Below are 23,154 nucleotides of genomic sequence, written 5' to 3' on the forward strand. Positions count from 1 at the left end.
TACGATACAATGTAATTCATCACATGTTTCCAGTTACAGCACGTCCGAAAAGGAGTAGGAAGAAGCAGAGCTTATTTAATCCTACCCCTTTTCATAATATAGCAATTTTATCCAATTTCTTTGTTCTCTCTAACAGAACAGTGAACAAATAAATCATAAACAAATAATATACCATAGTAAATAAACAAATATTAAATATATAAATAATCTATGCGTCAATAAAAAAATAAAAAATAAATAAAAAAGGGTTTAAGATGTTCATCATGATTCTTGTTCTGTGTACTTTGTGAACATTTGTAATTTGAACAGTCTCTTAAACTGAATCATATTGGTGCTTTGTTTGATTTCTTTGGTTAATCCATACCATAATTTAATTCAACATACAGATATGCTAAAGGTTTGAAGTGTTGTACGTGCATACAAACGTTTTAAATTAGATTTTCCTCTAAGGTTATATTTCTCCTCTTTTGTTGAGAGGAATTGTTGGAAAAAATGTGGGTTTTTTTTGAGAAAATAAGGAAGATTTTCTGGAAAATAAGGGAAATTATTCTGTGCTAAGGAGTTTTTTTGTTAATGAAAGTTAAAATAAGTTAAATTTAAACAGTAGAGTGACAGGAAAGAAAGGGCAAAATACGGTACTTTCCAAAGAAAAAACGGGAGTGTTAGCATTTATGATTATTGAGAAAAAAATTGTTAAGTTTTATAAAAAACAAGTATTAAAACAAGACAGACTCATTTATATGCTTTAGCGATAAAAAAAAAAATGTAGTGACTTAGTTTGCTACTAATTATATACTTAGTCGATATGTATTGTTGTACCGTATTTTTCGGAGTATAAGTCGCTCCGGAGTATAAGTCGCACCGGCCAAAAATGCATAATAAAGAAGGAAAAAAACATATATAAGTCGCATTTTTTGGGGACATTTTTTGGATAAAACCCAACACCAAGAATAGACATTTGAAAGGCAATTTAAAATAAATAAAGAATAGTGAACAACAGGCTGAATAAGTGTACGTTATATGAGGCATAAATAACCAACTGAGAACGTGCCTGGTATGTTAACGTAACATATTATGGTAAGAGTCATTCAAATAACTATAACATATAGAACAGGGGTGTCAAACTCAAATACAGAGTGGGCCAAAATTTAAAACTGAATAAAGCCGCGGGCCAAGAGTTGAACAAATTAACCTTTTAATAGGGACCCAAACAAGTTTTGCATTGAACATTGAACACGCAAGGCTTATATAACTTTATAGTGACATGCAAAATCGAGTTTCAAATAATAATAATAATTATAATTAAAAAATATCAATGGCATATCAAATACAATTTAAATAAAAATGGAATGCCTCTTTTCTATTTGCAGCCTTCTGAGGTAAATATCAAAATAAACTTTTTCCACAGGCTAAAATAATAATAATGAATGAATCAAACATTCAAGTCTTGAAGTAGCAAGAGAAAGTGCATGAATATAACGTTAATTATTGCTCAGTTTGCTACACTGGTTTGCTTTAACACTGAATATGGAACAAGCAACGCTTATATAACTTAATAGTGCAAAATCAACTTTCAAAAAATAAACGAAAAAACATCAATGGTATATTAAATAACGTTTAAATAAAACATTGAATGCCTCTTTTCTATTTGCAGCCTTCTGAGGTAAATATCAACATTAACTTGGTAGGGGGAGGCGGGGTTTGGTGGTAGCGGGGGGGTGTATATTATAGCATCCCGGAAGAGTTAGTGCTGCAAGGGGTTCTGGGTATTTGTTCTGTTGTGTTACGGTGCGGATGTTCTCCCAAAATGTGTTTGTCATTCTTGTTTGGTGTGGGTTCACAGTGTGGCGCATATTTGTAACAATGCTAAAGTTGTTTATACGGCCACCCTCAGTGTGACCTGTATGGCTGTTGACCAAGTATGCTTGGCATTCACTTGTTGGTGTGTAAAAGCCGCATACTTTACATGACTGGGCCGGCACGCTGGTTGTATGGAGGAAAAGCGGACGTGACGACATGTTGTAGAGGACGTTGAAGGCAGTGCCTTTAAGGCACACTTCCAATAATGTTATCCGGGTGGAAATCGGGAGAATGGTTGCCCCGGGAGATTTTTGGGAGGGGCACTGAAATTTGGGAGTCTCCCGGGAAAATCGGGAGGGTTGGCAAGTATGAGTATTAGCGGTGAATGCACCGCCGCTGTATAATACCGGCGGGCCAGTTCTAATGTTAAATTGATATTGCCTCAAGGGCCAAATTAAATTACACGGCGGGCCAAATTTGACACCCATGATATAGAACATTCTATACGTTTACCAAACAATCTGTCACTCCTAATCGCTAAATCCCATGAAATCTTATATGTCTAGTCTCTTACGTGAATGAGCTAAATAATATTATTTGATATTTTAACGATAATGTGTTAATAATTTCACACATAAGTCGCTCCTGAGTATAAGTCGGCCAAACTATGAAAAAAACTGCGACTTATAGTCCGAAAAATACGGTAACTCATGGTCATATTACATACTTGCCAACCTTGAAACCTCCGATTTCCGGAGGTGGAGGGTGGGGGCGTGGTCGGGGGTGGGGCGGAGCGTGGTTGGGGGCGTGGCTAAGAGGGGAGGAGTATATTGACAGCTAGAATTCACCAAGTCAAGTATTTCATACATATATATATATATATATATATATATATATATATATATATATATATATATATATATATATATATATATATATATATACATCCTGAAAATATGCAAACAAAACTGTGTTTGGATAATTGATACTTCAAACTTGCATAAATAAATATTAAGGAATATAACATAACTTGGCTTCTGAGAGCTTCAAAATGTAATGAATAAAATGCTAAAGTTGTTGATAAACAAGCAATTATTCTAATAATTAAATATGGTCATTTTAAATGAATTATTATGATAATTTAAAATTAATTATTTCAAATATGTTTATTTTAATGTAAAATTCTAGGGCTGGATGTAATAAGGAGTCAGAAAAAATACAAATAAAAATACAATTAATTTTGATGTTTTTAGCAAAATGTAGTAAAAATGTAATTAGTTTATTTATTTTTTAATTAATAAATATCTATTTATTTTTAGGTAAGATAAACATAATAATACAATGTATCTCTAGTCTGGATGATTTAGTTCTTGTCACCCTGTTGTCCTCCCGTAGTGAAAAAAGGCTGTCCTCACTCAGGTCCGCATGGAGCTGGAGGGGGCGTGAAAATCAGGAGATTTTCGGGAGAATATTTGTCCCGGGAGGTTTTCGGGAGAGGCGCTGAATTTCGGGAGTCTCCCGGAAAATTCGGGAGGGTTGGCAAGTATGTCATATTACGTGTCGTTAAATGAAATTCTTCTGGGTTAACCAAGTACACAACAAGAGCCTCTGTGTTGCCGTATATTTCTACTCAACAATTATAACTGGTTAATATCACATGAACTCAGTGCCGCTAATTAAATTGTAGCTGCAGAAAAATAAAATCCCCTGATTTGAGTGCAATAAAAAAACCAGGAGCTAATTGTGATCTGTCATAAGCCTTGAGTTAAACACTCCAATACAAGTTGCTCATTAGAGACGCCGGGGCCACCAATGAGTGGCTCTGCAAATGGAGTCGGCTTTAAAAAGGCAACTCAACAGCCTCCTTGATAAGGCTGCCGCTTGCACCGAGGCTGTTTGTGATGTGCAGGCCATGAGAGACGAAGGAAGCAGGCAGTCATTATTTTCTCTACAATTACCTGAAGTCCTTGATAACGAGCGGGGGGGGGGGGGGGGGGGGGGGGAAATGCCATATAATTAGAAAAACACCAGCGACGCCATTATTGTCAGGAGAACACAACGGTATAATGAAGCAATTATAAATGAGCAGCGTTGTGCTTGTCATTAATTTTTTTTTGCTTTTAAGGATGTGTAGATGAAGCATGGCTACGCGTCAGCGGCAGAATGAGCTGAGGCCATGTTCTGGTGGGTACGGCTGAGGAAAACACTCTAGGGTGTTGTGTGTGTGTGTGGGTGTGTGTGTGGGGAGGGGTTCATCAGTTCTGCAAAGGTGTTGGTTATGAGTCCAGCAAGTCTTACCCCCGAGTAGACATTTTGAGCTTTAAACATATTTTAAAGACGGTCTATAATGCAAGTGCAATGCATCCTGCAGCCTCGTGTAGTAACGATACCAATATTTTGGTACCGGTACAGATACTAAAATGATTTCGATACTTTTCGGTACTTTTCTGAATAAAGGGCACCACAAAAAATTGCATTATTGGCTTTATTTTAACCAAAAATCTTAGGGTACATTAAACATATGTTTATTATTGCAATTGAGTCCTTAAATAGATGTCATGTCTGTGATCATCATACTTGCCAAGATTCCTGAAATTCAGCGCCTCTCCCGAAAACCTCCCGGGACAAATTTTCTCCCGAAAACTCCCGAAATTCAGGCCACGCCCCCTCCAGCTCCATGCAGACCTGAGTGATGTGTCGACAGCCTGTTTTCACGTCCGCTTTCCCACAATATAAACAGCGTGCCTGCCCAATCACGTTATAACTGTAGAATGATCAAGGGCGAGTTCTTGGTTTCTTATGTGGGTTTATTGTTAGGCAGTTTCATTAACGTCCCCCCAGCGCGGCAACAACACACAACAACAGCAGTCACGTTTTCGTCTACCGTAAAGCAGTTCGTCTGTCGTAAACAGCAATGTTGTGACACTCTTAAACAGGACAATACTGCCATCTACTGGACATGCATATGTGACAATAACATCTAGGGTTTTTTGGAGAGTGCAGTGCACAACTGCACACACAACAAGGAGACGAAGCAGAATGCATCATCAGAGAGGGTGTTCAGCATGGTTAGAAAAACAGTGACAGAGAATAGAACAAGGATGGACAATTCAACCCTTAACTCAACAATGAGTAGATGAGTGTTATGTGTGTGTATTATGTGTAAATAAATGAACACTGAAATTCAAGTATTTCTCTTATATATATATATATATATATATATGTATATATATTTTATATATATATATATATATATATATATATATATATATATATATATATATATATAGCTAGAATTCACTTTTCTTATATATATATATATATCTATATATATATATATATATATATATATATATATATATATATATATATATGAAATACTCTACTTGGTGAATTCTAGCTGTAAATATACTCCTCCCCTCTTAACCACGCCCCCGTCCCAACCACAACCCCCCCGACCACACCCCTCCCCCCACACACACACCTCCCGAAATCGGAGGTCTCAAAGTTGGCAAGTATGGTGATCATGTTTTGTTTTAGTCATGTCCTGTTTGGTTTTGGTCACTTAGTTCCTGCTTTTTCACTCCCTTGTTTTGTTTCCATGGATGCCCTTTAGACTGCATATATCAGTTGATATCGAGATTGGTTGATATCGGTATCGGTAATTAAAGACTTGGACAATATCGGAATATCGGATATCGGCAAAAAGCCATTATCGGACATCCCTAGTTTAAATAAATATGTCCTTACCTTCACGCCTTGCCCGCTCCAACTTTCCTTTGCATTCCAGGAAAACAAACCATCCCATAGTCTCCGTCTTGACAATAAAATAGTGAACATAGAAGACAACTTGTCTTTTAGTAAGTAAACAAACAAAGACTCCTAATTAGTCTGCTGACATATGCAGTAACATATTGTGTCATTTATCATTATTTTGTCAACATTATTAACGATAAGTGTTAGAAAATTAATTATTAATCTACTTGTTCATTTATCTAAGTTTTCATTGAAACAAGGCAGAGGTTTTTATTAAAAAAGGTATATTTAATATTTTTGGCCACTGTAACACTGTGTTTGGAGTAGTGTTGCCCTGATACCAATATTTTGGTACCGGTACCAAAATATTTTGATACTTTCTGTACTTTTCGGTACTTTTCTAAATAAAGGGGACCAAAAAAATTGCATTATTGGCTTTATTTTAACACAAAATCTTAAGGTACATTAAACATGTGTTTATTATTGCAAGTTTGTCCTTAAATAAAATAGTGAACATACAAGACAACTTGTCTTTTAGTAGTAAGCAAGCAAACAAAGGCTCCTAATTTAGCTGCTGACATATGCAGTAACATATTGTGTCATCTATATTATTTTGTCAACATTATTAAGGACAAGTGGTAGAAAAATAATTATTAATCTACTTGTTAATATCTGCTTACTTTCTCTTTTAACATGTTCTATCTACACTTCTGTTAAAATGTAATAATCACTTGTTCTTCTGCTGTTAGATACTTTACATTAGTTTTGGATGATACCACAAATTTGGGTATCAATCCGATACCAAGTCGTTACAGGATCATACATTGGTCATATTCAAAGTCCTCATGTGTCCAGGGACATATTTCCTGAGTTTATAGAGTTGAGAGTTCCGGTCGGACGTTTTGTTGTTGCACGCTACACCGGTTCAACAAAGACGACGGGGAAGAGACGCCGCCGAAGGTGAGCCACGTAAATAAGACCGCCCACAAAACGGCGCATCCGGAAGCGACTGTCAGAAAGCGACTTGAAGATGACCTGTAAAACATCATCTATGCAACATTTTGACCCAAGAACCACCATTACATGTTATGTAGACCAAAAAGAAGTGTTTTCCATTTAGAAAAAAATAATAACAATATGACTCCTTTAATGCGCCCTATAATCCGGTGCGCCTTATATATGAAAAAAGATCGAAAATTGTCACGATCCGTGGCCCGGATCATGTTTTGTTATTTTCTGTTAGTTTTGGACTCCCTTAGTTCCTGTTTGTGCACCTCTGGGTTTGTTTTAGTTTCCATGGGGATTCATTGGGTTCACCCACCTCTGGTTAGTGGTCGGCACGTTCACCTTGTCGACCACTAATCAGAGAGCCATTTTTTCACCTCTCTCGCCACGCTCAGACTGGCGTCATTGTTTGGTGAACGCAACAAGTTCCGTTAGTATTTCTTGACTCCTAGTTTATGCTTCCTGAGGTAACTTGGTACCTTAGCTCAAACTTGCCAACCAATTAGGATCAGAAGTTCCTATATAAACATTGCGCACTCACGTCGCCTTTTTGTATTGATTACTGCAGCTGTGCACTGGATTCATTCACAAATACAAACTACAACTCACAAACACTTTAGAGTTAGGCTCCACCATCAGAATGTGTACTTAAACTTATAAAGATCACATGGATATTATTCAGTGAGTTGATTCACCAAAACTAACCTGTTATACAGGAGGAAAAAGCACACAGGACGTTTCAATTGTTCACAGACTGGTCGCACTCATCAGAATGACAAGACACTTCCGGTCTGCAGGTGATAGCGTTCAATTGGGAAGAAACGCCCTACTGCCCCCTACTGACCAATGTGAATACTGATAAATGTGGAACGACAGCTCCAAAAACGAATTCAAACCACAAAATAAAATAAATAAATCAACACAAAAATGTGACACATTATGGGTGGGTCACATATGCATGTACAGTAGATGGCAGTATTGTCCTGTTTAAAAGTGTCACAACATTGCTGTTTACGGCAGACGAACTGCTTTACGGTAGACGAAAACTTGACTGCTGTTGTTGTGTGTTGTTACCCCGCTGGGTGGACGTTAATGAAACTGCCTAACAATAAACCCACATAAGAAACCAAGAACTCGCCCTTGATCATTAGCTGTTTATATTGTGGGAAAGCGGACGTGTGAACAGGCTGTCAACACATCACTCAGGTCTGCATGGAGCTGGAGGGGGCGTGGCCTCCAGCTCCGCCTGAATTTCGGGAGATTTTCGGGAGACAATTTGTCCCGGGAGGTTTTCGGGAGAGGCGCTGAATTTCAGGAGTCTCCCGGAAAATCCGGGAGGGTTGGCAAGTATGCCTTAGCTTCCCGTGCGATCGGCACGTTGTTCCTTCTGCCTGTTTTCTGTTTTTGATACGTGTTTAATTTTGAAGACTAAATACTGTTCCTACCTGTCCGGAGTGGTCCGTCTGCATCCCGGGGGGGACAAACCCCGCAGAAAATAGACCATTCATCGGCAGTGCGTCTTATTTAAGTTAAAGTTAAAGTACCCATGATTGTCACACACACACTAGGTGTGGTGAAATAATTATTTGCATTTGACCCATCACCCTTGATCACCCCCTGGGAGGTGAGGGGAGCAGTGAGCAGCAGTGGTGGCCACACCCGGGAATCATTTTTGGTGATTGAACCCCCCAATTCCAACCCTTGATGCTGAGTGTCAAGCTGAGCCGTCACCATCTTGAACTCGAACTTCCATCCATCCATCCATCTTCTTCCGCTTATCCGAGGTCGGGTCGCGGGGGCAGCAGCCTAAGCAGGGAAGCCCAGACTTCCCTCTCCCCAGCCACTTCGTCCAGCTCCTCCCGGGGGATCCCGAGGCGTTCCCAGGCCAGCCGGGAGACATAGTCTTCCCAACGTGTCCTGGGTCTTCCCCGTGGCCTCCTACCGGTCGGACGTGCCCTAAACACCTCCCTAGGGAGGCGCTCGGGTGGCATCCTGACCAGATGCCCGAACCACCTCATCTGGCTCCTCTCGATGTGGAGGAGCAGCGGCTTTACTTTGAGCTCCCCCCGGATGACAGAGCTTCTCACCCTATCTCTAAGGGAGAGCCCCGCCACCCGGCGGAGGAAACTCATTTCGGCCGCTTGTACCCGTGATCTTGTCCTTTCGGTCATAACCCAAAGCTCATGACCATAGGTGAGGATGGGAACGTAGATCGACCGGTAAATTGAGAGCTTTGCCTTCCGGCTCAGCTCCTTCTTCACCACAACGGATCGATACAGCGTCCGCATTACTGAAGACGCCGCACCAATCCGCCTGTCGATCTCACGATCCACTCTTCCCTCACGCGTGAACAAGACTCCGAGGTACTTGAACTCCTCCACTTGGGGTAAGATCTCCCGGAGATGGCACTCCACCCTTTTCCGGGCGAGAACCATGGACTCGGACTTGGAGGTGCTGATTCTCATCCCAGTCGCTTCACACTCAGCTGCGAACCGATCCAGTGAGAGCTGAAGATCCTGGCCAGATGAAGCCATCAGGACCACATCATCTGCAAAAAGCAGAGACCTAATCCTGCAGCCACCAAACCAGATCCCCTCAACGCCTTGACTGCGCCTAGAAATTCTGTCCATAAAAGTTATGAACAGAATCGGTGACAAAGGGCAGCCTTGGCGGAGTCCAACCCTCACTGGAAACGTGTCCGACTTACTACCGGCAATGCGGACCAAGCTCTGACACTGATCATACAGGGAGCGAACCGCCACAATAAGACAGTCCGATACCCCATACTCTCTGAGCACTCCCCACAGGACTTCCCGAGGGACACGGTCGAATGCCTTCTCCAAGTCCACAAAGCACATGTAGACTGGTTGGGCAAACTCTCATGCACCCTCAAGGACCCTGCCGAGAGTATAGAGCTGGTCCACAGTTCCACGACCAGGACGAAAACCACACTGTTCCTCCTGAATCCGAGGTTCGACTATCCGGCGTAGCCTCCTCTCCAGTACACCTGAATAGACCTTACTCGAACTTATAATAATAATTCACCCCTATACAATATCCTACCCTAACACCCTACTGCAGTGTTTTTCAACCTTTTTTGAGCCAAGGCACATATTTTTCATTAAAAAAATACGGAGGCACACCACCAGCAGAAAATGTTAAAAAATGAAACTCCACCAGGTTGTCGTGCCTTATTTTGAGTTTGTTGTTGTTTGTGTGTAGTGCTTTAGTTCCTGTCTTGTTATTTTGGTGACTTTTCCTGTTTTGTTGGTGTTCTCCTGTAGCAGCTTCACGCCTTTCTTTGAGTGCTACTTAATGAGAGCCTCAAGATGCTGTATCCATTCTCCAACTTCAAAAAGAAACTGAAAACTTACCTATTAACCACCTATATTTAATGCCTCATGTGGGGGAGACTACTGTTGGGTTTTGCATGGTTGAATTAATGTATGTATGTATGTGTATGCTTGCTTTAGTACTATTATCTTGTGTTAATCATATAGCGTTATTTTTTTTGTTTTTTGTTTTTTGTTGTTGTGCTTGCTACCATGTTTCATCATTCCATGTATATACTGTCCTCTGTCAAAAGCTTCTTCTAGCTTATTTGGGGGACCCTTTCACGTACCAACATCTTTAAATGATGATATTTCACTACTGTTGTAATTGTTATATGGTATTGTGAATAAACTTGAAACTTGAAACTTGAATATTGTTCGCACCTGCTTTGTTTTCGCAATCAGGACTATTTAAGTTGTGCACAGGGCCGGCCCGTGACATAGGCCGTACAGGCAAATGCTAAGGGCGCCGTCCATCAGGGGGCGCCACGCCAGTGCCACAAATGTTGGGAGAAAAGAAAAAAAGAAAAAAAAAGTTGGTACTATTATTTCTAAATACAAAAAATAATCCCACGTTAATTAAAATGCAAAGTAAAGCCTATTTAATAGAAATATTATTTGTTACAACATTACAAGTTAGTATACAACAGTTTTGTAATATGTAATTAATTAATTACTTCAGTCATTATTAACATACTGAGATGAAGAATATCTTATTTTCAATAAGGTTGAAAGTATTTCTCATAATTCTTCTTCTTTGTACTCTGTAAGCACTATTATTTTGAACAACCTCTTAAACTGGATCATATCAGTACAATTTTTAACTTCTTTACTTAATCCATTCCATAATTTAATTCCACATACTGATATGCTAAAAGTTCTAAGTGTTGTACGTGCATATAAATGTTTGTATTAGATCTCTCTCAAGCAGGTGTTTTTTGTTTACATTGTTATTGCCTTCTGGTTAGCTAATATTTGCCCTGCAGGTAATAGTCACTTTTCCACCCCTTTATATATTAGGTATGGTTGTAAGTAAAAAAAAAAAAAAGGTCAAAGACAAAGCTATTCGGGTTCTTGTGAGTATATACACTTCACTGCCGATGTGGGGGGGCGCCACCTAAAATCTTGCCTAGGGCGCCAGATTGGTTAGGGCCGGGCCTGGTTGTGCATACGCTATCCATCTTTGTGGGAACATTGTTGATTGTCATGTCATGCACGGATGTGCTTTGTGGACGCCGTCTTTGCTCCACACGCTGTAAGTTTTTGCTGTCGTCCAGCATTCTGTTTTTGTTGACTTTGTAGCCAGTTCAGTTTTACTTTTGTTTTACTTAGCCATCCCTATGCTTCAGTGCCTTTTCCTAGCGGGACTTGCCTTTTGTATTAATTTTTGGTTCAAGCGTTACTTACCTTTTTTACCTGTCTCTCGCTGTGCTCTGCATATTGGGATTGCCAATCTCTACACAGCGCAGGCACTAGACAGCGACACATTATTATAATTATTGATTTGCAAAAAATATTTTTTGGACCAGTTAGGTGAAGTGGCATAATTTCCCACGGCACACCAGACTATATCTCAGGGAACACTAGTGTGCCGCGGCACAGTGGTTGGAAATCACTGCCCTACTGTGCAATATTACCCTTTGAGCGCAATACATTTGACACTGATTGTTATTTATTACTCCGGTACTCTTGTCTTGTTCTGTATATTGTACAGTATTTTGTATTTGTATAGTGTTTTGTATATTGTACAGGATTGCTTATTATTTTTATTGGAGAGTAGTCTGTTTATTTTAATTCTTAGTTTTTTTCTTTATTACCTCTTGTGTAAATTTATTTTTACCCCATATTTGTTCCCACTACCGCACCTTAAAATGGAGTCCTTAATCTCATTATATGCAAATATAATGACAATAAAGTCCATTTTATTCTATTCTAATGCGTCCCGTTTTTATAGTCTTTGGTATGACTCGGCCGAGGTTTGAACTCACGACCTACCGATCTCAGGGCGGACACTCTAACCACAAGGTCACTGATAATCCGGTGCGCCCTATGGTCCGGAAAACCACACATTTATTTTAATTGTATTCTAATTAATTTTTTATGAAAGTAAAGTATTCTCTTTATTTCCTTGTTATCCTCTTAATGAGCAGTCTGTATGAACATTGATAAGAGCATATGGAATTAAAAAAAAAAAAAAAAGTGCCTCACCTTCATGTGTTCAGTGTCTAGTGTGAGTGACTTATGTGTTAATTTAGCTGTAATTTAGGTTTAAAAAAAAAAAAAACTACATTGATGTCATGGGAACGGAAGTGGTACAGAAAGAGCTTTTGTCTATTTTCCCCCCACACACACTCGCTGTAAACTTGCATTAAAATAAAAATAAATTAAAAAAGATTCCCTTAAATGCTCAGTTTTGCTTGACACTGTCAGAAAGATAATATTGAACAGTTCTGGATGTGGTGGATATATTTGCAAAATGCACCCTGCAAAAACTGAAATCTAAGTAAGATTACATATTTCAAATAAGGGTGATATTTGCTTATTTTCTGTCTGATAAGATCATTCTTCTCGCTAAGCAGATTTTTATGTTCGAGTGTTTTACTTGTTTTAAGGGTCTGAATGATCTCAGTAAGATATTACAGCTTGTTGCTGCGATTTGATGACCTATATTGAGTAAAACATGCTTGAAACTAGAATATCAACTGATGCAAAGCTGTGTCATCAACACTCACAAGTAGGGATGTCTGATAATGGCTTTTTGCCGATATCCGATATTCCGATATTGTCCAACTCTTTAATTACCGATACCGATATCAACCGATACTGATATCAACCGATATCTGCAGTCGTGGAATTAACACATTATTATGCCTAATTTGGACAACCAGGTATGGTGAAGATAAGGTACTTTTTTTAAAAATTAATAAAATAATAATGAAAGTAAAACAATATAAAAACAGTTACATAGAAACTAGTAATTAATGAAAATTAGTAAAATCAACTGTTAAATGTTAGTGCTATTAGTGCAGTGTTTTTCAACCTTTTTTGAGCCAAGGCACATTTTTTGTGTTGAAAAAATGCGGAGGCACACCACCAGCAGAAATAATTTAAAAAAGAAACTCAGTTGACAGTAAAGAGTCGTTGTCGCAATTGTTGGATATGACTTTAAACCATAACCAAGCATGCATTACTATAGCTCTTGTCTCAAAGTAGGTGTATTTGACTTGTTTGGAGTTTTTTGCCGTTTTCCTGTGTGTAGTGTTTTAGTTTCTTGTCTTGCGCTCCCATTTTGGTGGCTTTTTCTCTTGTTTTGGTATTTTCCTGTAGCAGTTTCATGTCTTCCTTTGAGTGATATTTCCCGCATCTACTTTGTTTTAGCAATCAAGAATATTTCAGTTGTTTTTATCCTTTTTTATGGAGACATCATTGATTGTCATGTCATGTTCGGATGTACATTGTCTTTGCTCCACAGTAAGTCTTTGCTGTCGTCCAGCATTCTGTTTTTAATTTGTAGCCAATTCAGTTTTAGTTTTGTTCTGCATAACCTTCTTTAAGCTTCAATGCATTTTCTTAGGGGCACTCACCTTTTGTTTATTTTTGGTTTAAGCATTAGACACCTTTTTACCTGTACACTGCCTCCCGCTGTTTCCGACATCTACAAAGCAATTAGCTACCTGCTGCCACCTACTGATATGGAAGAATATTACACGGTTACTCTGCCGAGCTCCAGACAGCACCGACACTCAACAACAACACATCATTTGCAGACTATAATTACTGGTTTGCAAAAAGCATTTTTAACCCAAATAGGTGAAATTAGATAATCTCCCACGGCACACCAGACTGTATCCCACGGCACACTAGTGTGCTGCGGCACAGTGGTTGAAAAACACTGTATTAGTGGACCAGCAGCACGCACAATCATGTGTGCTTACGGACTGTATCCCTGCAGACTGTATTGATATATATTGATATATAATGTAGGAACCAGAATATTAAAAACAGAAAGAAACAACCCTTTTTGTGTGAATGAGTGTGAATGAGTGTAAATGGGGGAGGGAGGTTTTTTAATTGTAAGTGTATCTTGTGTTTTTTATGTTGATTTAATAAAAAAAATAAAATAAAAAAAATAGAAACGATACCGACAATAAAAAACCGATACCGATAATTTCCAATAATACATGTTAACGCATTTATCGGACATCTCTACTCACAAGTATAAAACTACTTTTTTAAAGTAATAATTTCTTACTTCAAGCATGAAAAAAAAAGTCATGATGCCGAGTGCATATCATTATGTCAAGATAATGGCACTAGCATTTATTTAATTTAAGAATATTTTTCAACATATTGAGCAAAAAGGTCTCTTTTTTTTTTCCTACCAAGAAAAGTGCACTTGTTATTAGTGAGAATATACTTATTTTAAGGTATTTTTGGGTTCATTGAGGTTAGCTAATTTTACTTGTTTTGGAAAGTCTTGACAATTTTCTTGTTCTATTGGCAGATAATTTTGCTAAGTTCAAATAAAATACCCCTAATTTTTGTAATTTTTTTTTTCTTGTTTTTTGAACACGGACTTTTTGCAGTGCATTGATTTAAAAAAAATGCAGTAATAATCTTTACAGAGCGTTATTTCACCGTGCAAGAGCACATAGCTTTGCAGGCGGTGAGTTTATATTAAAAATGACAAGGAAAATGACAGGACTGCGGTTGTTTTGTGCCTTCAAAGGTGCAACAAAAAAAAGGCACAATGCAAGACAGTGAATGAGTGAAGTCACATTCACATGGCATCCAGGGACAGCACAACTCCAAAGACTGTCCTCCTCAATTAGAAATGCCGTCTTATTAACACATCCTACGGTGCACTTTATCATATTGTGCGTAGAAGACTGTTGTAAGGAAGGGGGCAATTAGAACCGAGACGCTGCGAGGTTGCCATTATTTTAGAATTTAATGACCACGCGACGCGGAGCCAGATGCAGAAATGAGGGTTACAATGCTACAATTATGCATAATCTGGCAGATCTTACTGCAACCCCCCCACCTGCACCCGGAATAAATTTACATGGGAATGCATTTCCGCCTAATTTATTCGGAAAAATTAGAATATACATTACAAATACTTCCATGGACGACATCAGCAACATGCGGTCAGGATTTTAATGATTTATTTTCCTTATATTTATGCTTATGGATTAGGTTAGAAGGGCTGCTCCCCAGGCGGGTTTTTTTTTTTTTTTGGTGAAGACAGATAATTAATTAAAAAAGGATCTATATATTGACTCGCAAGGACGCCCCTTAGCGTAAACACTGTATGTGGTTATTTAGGGCCGCAACCACTAGGGGAGGCACATGATCATGACCCGTGCTTTTGGAAAGACTTTTTTTCCTTAATATAGATCAAATAGCTTAAAAAATGTGACGTCGTACACTGCAAAAAGTCAGTGATCAAAAACAAGAAGAAAAAAAATACAAAAATGAGGGGGATTTTATTAGAACTAAGCAAAATTATCTGCCAATAGAACAAGAAAATTTGGCTTGTCAAGACTTTCCAAAACAAGTACTAACTTCAATGAACCCAAAATACCTTAAAATAAGTATATTCTCACTAATAACAAGTGCACTTTTCTTGATAGAAAAAAAAAGAGACCTTTTTGCTCAATATGTTGAAAAATATTCTTAAATGAAGTAAATGCTAGTGCCATTATCTTGACATAATGATATGCGCTCGGCATTACATTTCTTGAAACCAGCAAACTTATACTAAAAACTAGTTTATTGTTCTTAATGGAAAGGCAACAAGGCAACATCTTGTTAATCTCGGGGTCTCCTAGCCGCTCATGCAAATCATATGGTCTAAAAATACATGACATCATCGCGCCAAGTGCGTGCTCTTTCAGTCAATTAGTGCGCATATATACAGCCCGGACCCCGGCCAAATTTTTTTTAATTGTAATATTGAAGAATTCATTTGAATGTGCATGAACTATTTCTGTTCAAAATTGTTAGAAATGTCACATGTTAAATGTTTAAATATTAACTGTCAGTTTACTGCACTGTGCCAACTGTACTACTATATGAGTATGTATGTTCTATTGTTTCATTGAAAATAAAACAGCAAAGTCCATTTGGCTGTCATCTGTTTTAATTATGAGACACAATTGTGTCAAAGTCATGATTTTTTTTTTCATGCTTGAAATAAGGAATTATTACTTTAAAAAAGTAGTTTTATACTTGTGAGTGTTGATGACACAGCTTTGCAACAGTTGATATTCTAGTTTCAAGCATGTTTTACTCAATATAGGTCATCAAATTGCAGCAACAAGCTGTAATATCTTACTGAGATCATTTAGGACCAAAACCCTTAAAATAAGTAAAACACTCCAACATAAAATCTGCTTAGTGAGAAGAATTATCTTTTCAGACAGAAAATAAGCAAATATCACCCTTATTTGAGATATTTCATCTTACTTAAATTTCAGTTTCTGCAGTGTAAAAGTTAGGATAAAATCAATGTTGTTTTCAAAGTTCAATAATAAGGTTGTTTGAATTAAATTAGGAATGTGTAACGCGACCTACACCCCCCCTTGCGAAAATGCAAAATGCTTCCAATCTTCCCGGTCGCGACAAATTGAACACTTTACTGTCCACTTAGCGCTAACGAGGACATCAAGGCTCACCTTTTTGCATCAACATTTTGTACTCAGGACGAGGCGAGAGAAGGAAAAAAATAAATACAAAGGTTCCTTGGAGTGATGAAGGAAGAATTATTTTGAGCAGAAACGCTATGGAAGGTTATACTCACGATTACTCACGAGGTATTCGTGAGTATGGGGTGAGCAAACTCCTCTAAAAGATGCCAAAAAATGCACAAACAATAACACACCTTTTCCAGTGTCTCTGTTGGTGTTAGATGTAAACTATTTGTTGAATACAAAACATTATGGTCGATAGCGAAGAATAAACCATAAATTGGAGGCACTATGTTATAAGCCGCGTGATTCAAAGCGTAGGAAAAAAGTAGCGGTGTATAGTCCACACTGCAAAAAGTCAGTGTTCAAAACCAAGAAAAAAAATACAAAAATTAGGGGTATTTTGTTTGAACTAAGCAAAATTATCTGCCAATAGAACAAGAAAATGTGGCTTGTCAAGACTTCCCAAAACAAGTAAAATTAGCTAACCTCAATGAACCCAAAAAATACCTTAAAATAAGTATATTCTCACTAATAACAACTGTACTACTATATGAGTACGTATTTTCTATTGTTTCATTGAAAATGAAACAGCAAAGTCCATTTGGCTGTCATCTGTTTTAATATGAGACACAATTGTCAAAGTCATGATTTTTTTTTTTACATGCTTGAAATAACAAATAAATACTTTAAAAAAAGTAGTTTTATACTTGTGGGTGTTGATGACACAACTTTGCAACAGTTGATATTCTAGTTTCAAGCATGTTTTACTCAATATAGGTCATCAAATCTCAGCAACAAGCTGTAATATCTTACTGAGATCATTTAGGACCAAAACACTTAAAACAAGTAAAACACTCAAACATAAAATCTTATGTATGGCCGCACAAGTCCCGGAATGCCCAAAATGTCGATAATACACCCAGCCGAGTCCCACGGGGAGGGGGGATAAAAGTTGGAAAAGTCGGCAAAAGTCCAAAAAATTTAAAAATACCTACCCAGGTTCGAATCCCACAAGTCCCACCGCCGGCCGGGATGCCCAAAATGTCCAAAACGCGCCCAGCACAGTCCCACGGGAAGGCGGGGAGAAAAGTGATAAAAGTCGGTAAAATGTTCAAAAATCACACCTGGGTTCGAGCCACAAGTCTTAAGACTTGTGGCATTCCATGTGGGACTCGAACCTGGGTAGGTATTTAGAACATTTTTGGGACATTTGCCGACTTTTCCAACTGTTATCCCCCCTCCCCGTGGGACTCGGCTGGGTGTTTTATGGACATTTTGGGCATCCCGGGACTTGCACAGCCGGCGGTGGGACTTGTGGGACTCGAACATGGGTAGGTATTTTGAACATTTTTGGGGACTTTTGCCGACTTTTCTCACGTCGTACACTGCAAAAAGTCAGTGATCAAAAACAAGAAAAAAAAATACAAAAATGAGGGGTATTTTATTCGAAATAAGCAAAATGATCTACCAATAAAACAAGAAAATTTGGCTTGTCAAGACTTTCCAAAACAAGTAAAACTAGCTAACTTCAATGAACCCAAAAATACCTTAAAATAAGTAAAATAAGACATTTATTTGATAATACCACCTTAACATTTGACAACCAAACAATTACACAAAGCGACTCAGTAAAGAATCTGGGTATTATCTTCGACCCAACTCTCTCCTTTGAGTCACACATTAAGAGTGTTACTAAAACGGCCTTCTTTCATCTCCGTAATATCGCTAAAATTCGTTCCATTTTGTCCACTAGCGACGCTGAGATCATTATTCATGCGTTCGTTACGTCTCGTCTCGATTACTGTAACGTATTATTTTCGGGTCTCCCTATGTCTAGCATTAAAAGATTACAGTTGGTACAAAATGCGGCTGCTAGACTTTTGACAAGAACAAGAAAGTTTGATCATATTACGCCTATACTGGCTCACCTGCACTGGCTTCCTGTGCACTTAAGATGTGACTTTAAGGTTTTACTACTTACGTATAAAATACTACACGGTCTAGCTCCAGCCTATCTTGCCGATTGTATTGTACCATATGTCCCGGCAAGAAATCTGCGTTCAAAGAACTCCGGCTTATTAGTGATTCCCAGAGCCCAAAAAAAGTCTGCGGGCTATAGAGCGTTTTCTATTCGGGCTCCAGTACTCTGGAATGCCCTCCCGGTAACAGTTAGAGATGCTACCTCAGTAGAAACATTTAAGTCCCATCTCAAAACTCATTTGTATACTCTAGCCTTTGAATAGCCCCCCTTTTTTTTAGACCAGTTGATCTGCCGTTTCTTTTCTTTTCTCCTCTGCTCCCCCCTATCCCTTGTGGAAGGAGAGACACACAGATCCGGTGGCCATGGATGGGGTGCTGGCTGTCCGGGGTCGGGACCCGGGGTGGACCGCTCGCCTGTATATCGGTTGGGAACATCTCTGCGCTGCTGACCCGTCTCCGCTCGGGATGGTTTCCTGCTGACCCCACTGTGGACTGGACTCTTACTGTTATGCTGGATCCACTATGGACTAGACTCTCACAATATTATGTTAGACCCACTCGACATCCATTGCATTCGGTCTCCCTAGAGGGGGGGGGGGTTACCCACATATGCGGTCCTCTCCAAGGTTTCTCATAGTCATTCACATCGACGTCCCACTGGGGTGAGTTTTTCCTTGCCCTTATGTGGGCTATACCGAGGATGTCGTTGTGGCTTGTGCAGCCCTTTGAGACACTTGTGATTTAGGGCTATATAAATAAACATTGATTGATTGATTGATTGATATATTCTCACTAATAACAAGTGCACTTTTCTTGGTAGAAAAAACAAATGTGAGACCTTTTTGCTCAATATGTTGAAAAATATTCTTAAGAATGAAGTAAATGCTAGTGCCATTATCTTGACATAATGATATGCGCTCAGCATTACATTTCTTGAAACCAGCAAACTTATACTAAAAACTAATTTATTGTTCTTAATGGAAAGGCAACAAGGCAACTGGTTGTTACTCTCGGGGTCTCCTAGCTGCTCAGGCAAATCATATTGTCTAAAAATGCATTTTTCCATCGATAACATGACATCATCGCGCCAAGTGCATGCTCTTTCAGTCATTTAGTGTTAGTGTGCCTTGAACTGTTAGTATAACCGTTCATAGCGTTTCTTCTCAAAATAATAATAAATAACCTTTGTACTTTTTTACAATATAACTAAACCAATTCATACTTACTAAACTGTCCCATATGTGATGTCTGTAGGAATGTTTTCACGTGCTATCCTAATGTAATCAAGCTAGCGCTGTTAGCATTAGCGAATATGCTAACTGTGTTTGTCTTTTTAACCTACAATGGCATTCTTTTTGTATTGTTTCACTTTCGATGAGGTGGCGACTTGTCCAGGGTGTACCCCGCTTTTCGCCCGAATGCAGCTGCCCGTGACCCCGTAAGGGACAAGCGGCAGGAAATGGATGGATGGCACTTTCGCAAATTCACCAAAACGTCACGGTGGAGGTTTTGAGTCGGTTTAGCTGATTGGAGAGCTGGCTTCCGCAGCTAGTGGGTCCATGACGATGGCTTCTGTTTTGTCTGATCAGCCGTTTTACTGCTGTGTGAATAAATAAACATTTACAAAATATTTTGTACCGTTATTATTAGAGATGTCCGATAAAATCGGACTGCCGATAAATGCTTTAAAATGTAATATGTGAAATTATCGGTATCGGTTTCAAAATTATCGGTATCTGTTTCAAAAAGTAAAATGTATGACTTTTTAAAACACCGCTGTATACACGAAAGGAAGGAGTAGTACGCAGCACCAATAAACCTTAAAGGCACTGCCTTTGCGTGCCGGCCCAGTCACATGATATCTACGGCTTTTCACTCACACAAGCGAATGCCACCCATACTTGGTCAACGGCCATACAGGCCACACAAAGGGTGGCCGTATAAACAACTTTAACACTGCTACAAATATGCGCCGCACTGTGAACCCACACCAAACAAGAATGACAAACACATTTCGGGAGAACATCCGCACCGTAACGCAACATAAACACAACGGAACAAATACCCAGAACCCCTTGCAGCACTAACTCTTCCGGGACGCTACAATATACACCGGCCACCTCAACCTCCTCATGCTCTCTCAGGGGGAGCATGTCCCAAATTCCAAGCTGCTGTTTTGAGGCATGTTAAAAAAAAAAGAATGCACTTTGTGACTTCAATAATAAATATGGCAGTGCCATTTTGGCATTTTTTTCCATAACTTGAGTTGATTTATTTTGGAAAACCTTGTTACATTGTTTAATGCATCCAGCGGGGCATCACAGTGTCAAGACTTGGTCCTTGGGTTTAGTTTTTCCAGAAGGCAACGGAAAGTTGGCTCGGGCGAGACGGGAATGTAAGTACATGATTGTTTATTACTATCAAAAAGAAAGTACAAACAAAAAGCGCGCACAGTGGCGGAGAACAAACTATGAAACCAAAAGACTATAGCATTAATAAACAACAACTTACTTGGCTTGGACTAAATTAGCAGCATGAAAGATGGACATGAAAACAAGTGTCAGGAATGTGAAGAGCATAAATGCGGGATGTCGCCAGAAAGACAAACTGAAAACAATGAACTTAAATACTACAGACATGATTAACGAAAACAGGTGCGTGACTCAAAACGTGAAACAGGTGCGTGACGTGACAGGTGAAAACTAATGGGTTGCTATGGAAACAAGACAAGGGAGTGAAAAGCCAGAAACTAAAGAGTCCAATAACTAAACAAAACAAAACATGACTAAAACAAAACATGATTACACAGACATGACACACAGCAAAATTAGGCACAATAATGTGTTAATTCCACGACTGTATATATCGGTATCGGTTGATATCGGAATCGGTAATTAAGAGTTGGACTATATCGGAATGTCGGAAAGCGGCAAAAAAGCCATTATCGGACATCTCTAGTTATTATTAATATCTATTATTATTATTATTATTATTATTATTATTATTATTATTATTATTATTTCATGTAAAATGTTGTGGTTGTGGTCTAAATAACTGCGCTCTATATCCTAAAAAATACGATATATTGTACTTTTTTGGGGGTTTTTTTTACAGCTGCTGTTGCATTCGCTGTACCTGCAAAAGGGAAGTTTTGTGGCCTACATTCCACAGAGAGGACAAGCTGTCAGTGTGTGAATATGCAGTAAAACCAAACGTCACTTAGTAGCTGCAAGATGCATGACTCTGGACACAACCCAAAAGCAGGGATTATTGACATGGATGCTCGGCCATTAATAAGCCGCCGCATCCTTTGTGTTCGGGGTCGCCATCGCCGCAGTTAAGTATAAGTTGTCAAGGCTGCTGGAGCTGCACAATGCCTACCTCATGCATCTCCTGTCAGCAGGCATAATTCCTGGATGCTGGCCCGCCGCTGATTTCTGCATAAGTGATGCGAGCCTTCGAGTAGAGTTAGGGGCGCGAGTCTGTTGCCATTGAGCGATGTTCATCATTCATGATCTGGCTCTGTCAAGACCTGGTGTTTTAGTGCCTCTCACGATTAGGCAGAATTGACAGGCCAAGAAGGCAGTGAATAGCAAAAAAAAAAAAAAAAATGCGAGGAGCTAAAAAGGGGGTTGATGCGGGCTGCAGGGTGAAGTGGAGTGTGGCCGCCATTTAATCTGCAATTTATCAGTTTAGGCTGCGCCGTGTAACATCAAGGAGATTACATTCTCTATCTCCCCCTCCTCCACCTCCGCTATCTGCTCTCACATGCACTCCTGATGTCGTCTGGCGGCGGAGCGCGCAGGACAAAGAGGGAGGACTGTCGTTATTGTCGCCATTATTGTTTGTGAAACCCCTTAATTAATATATAGCGCTGTGGACTCCTTTCTAGCAGAGGCCGTTGTCACCAAGTTAAAGTTGCGCTTGATTAACACACACATTGTGTTTTGCACACACACACACACACACACACGCCGCCATTGATGTCTGCTTATGACCTTGGACAACACTGATCACATCGGGCCAATAAATGCTTAATTGCCATTTTTCCGTCGGGCTGCTTTATTGATGGCGCTTCCACAGTGATTAATATGAGCTGCTAACAAGACGTTGCACTCGGCTCCAAACAAAGCTGAGCAGGCATGTTGACTTCCTGGCCTGTTTGTTGAAGTATGCAATAGGTGGCTACTGGCTGTAGAGGGCGCATGCGTTCGGACCAGCTGAAAACTCCGCACCCTTCCTGGTTCGACCATGTAAGCAAATTAATAACGTTATGTTACAAAAGCAGTGTTTATTACTTCACTCATGCAAGGCCTAAAACATAATTTTATTTTGAGGTCCCCATTACAATTTATTTTTTTACACAATATATATATATATATATATATATTTTTTACACTTTTACACTGTATATATATATATATATATATATATAAATTGACTATATATATATATATATATATATATATATATATATATATATATATATATATATATATATATATATATATATATATATATATATATTATTTTGAGGCCCCCATTACAATTTATTTTTTTACACTTTTTTGTGTGTGAGTCAGTTT

Source organism: Nerophis lumbriciformis, linkage group LG12 (genome assembly GCF_033978685.3).
Source record: "Nerophis lumbriciformis linkage group LG12, RoL_Nlum_v2.1, whole genome shotgun sequence".
NCBI lineage: Eukaryota > Metazoa > Chordata > Actinopteri > Syngnathiformes > Syngnathidae > Nerophis > Nerophis lumbriciformis.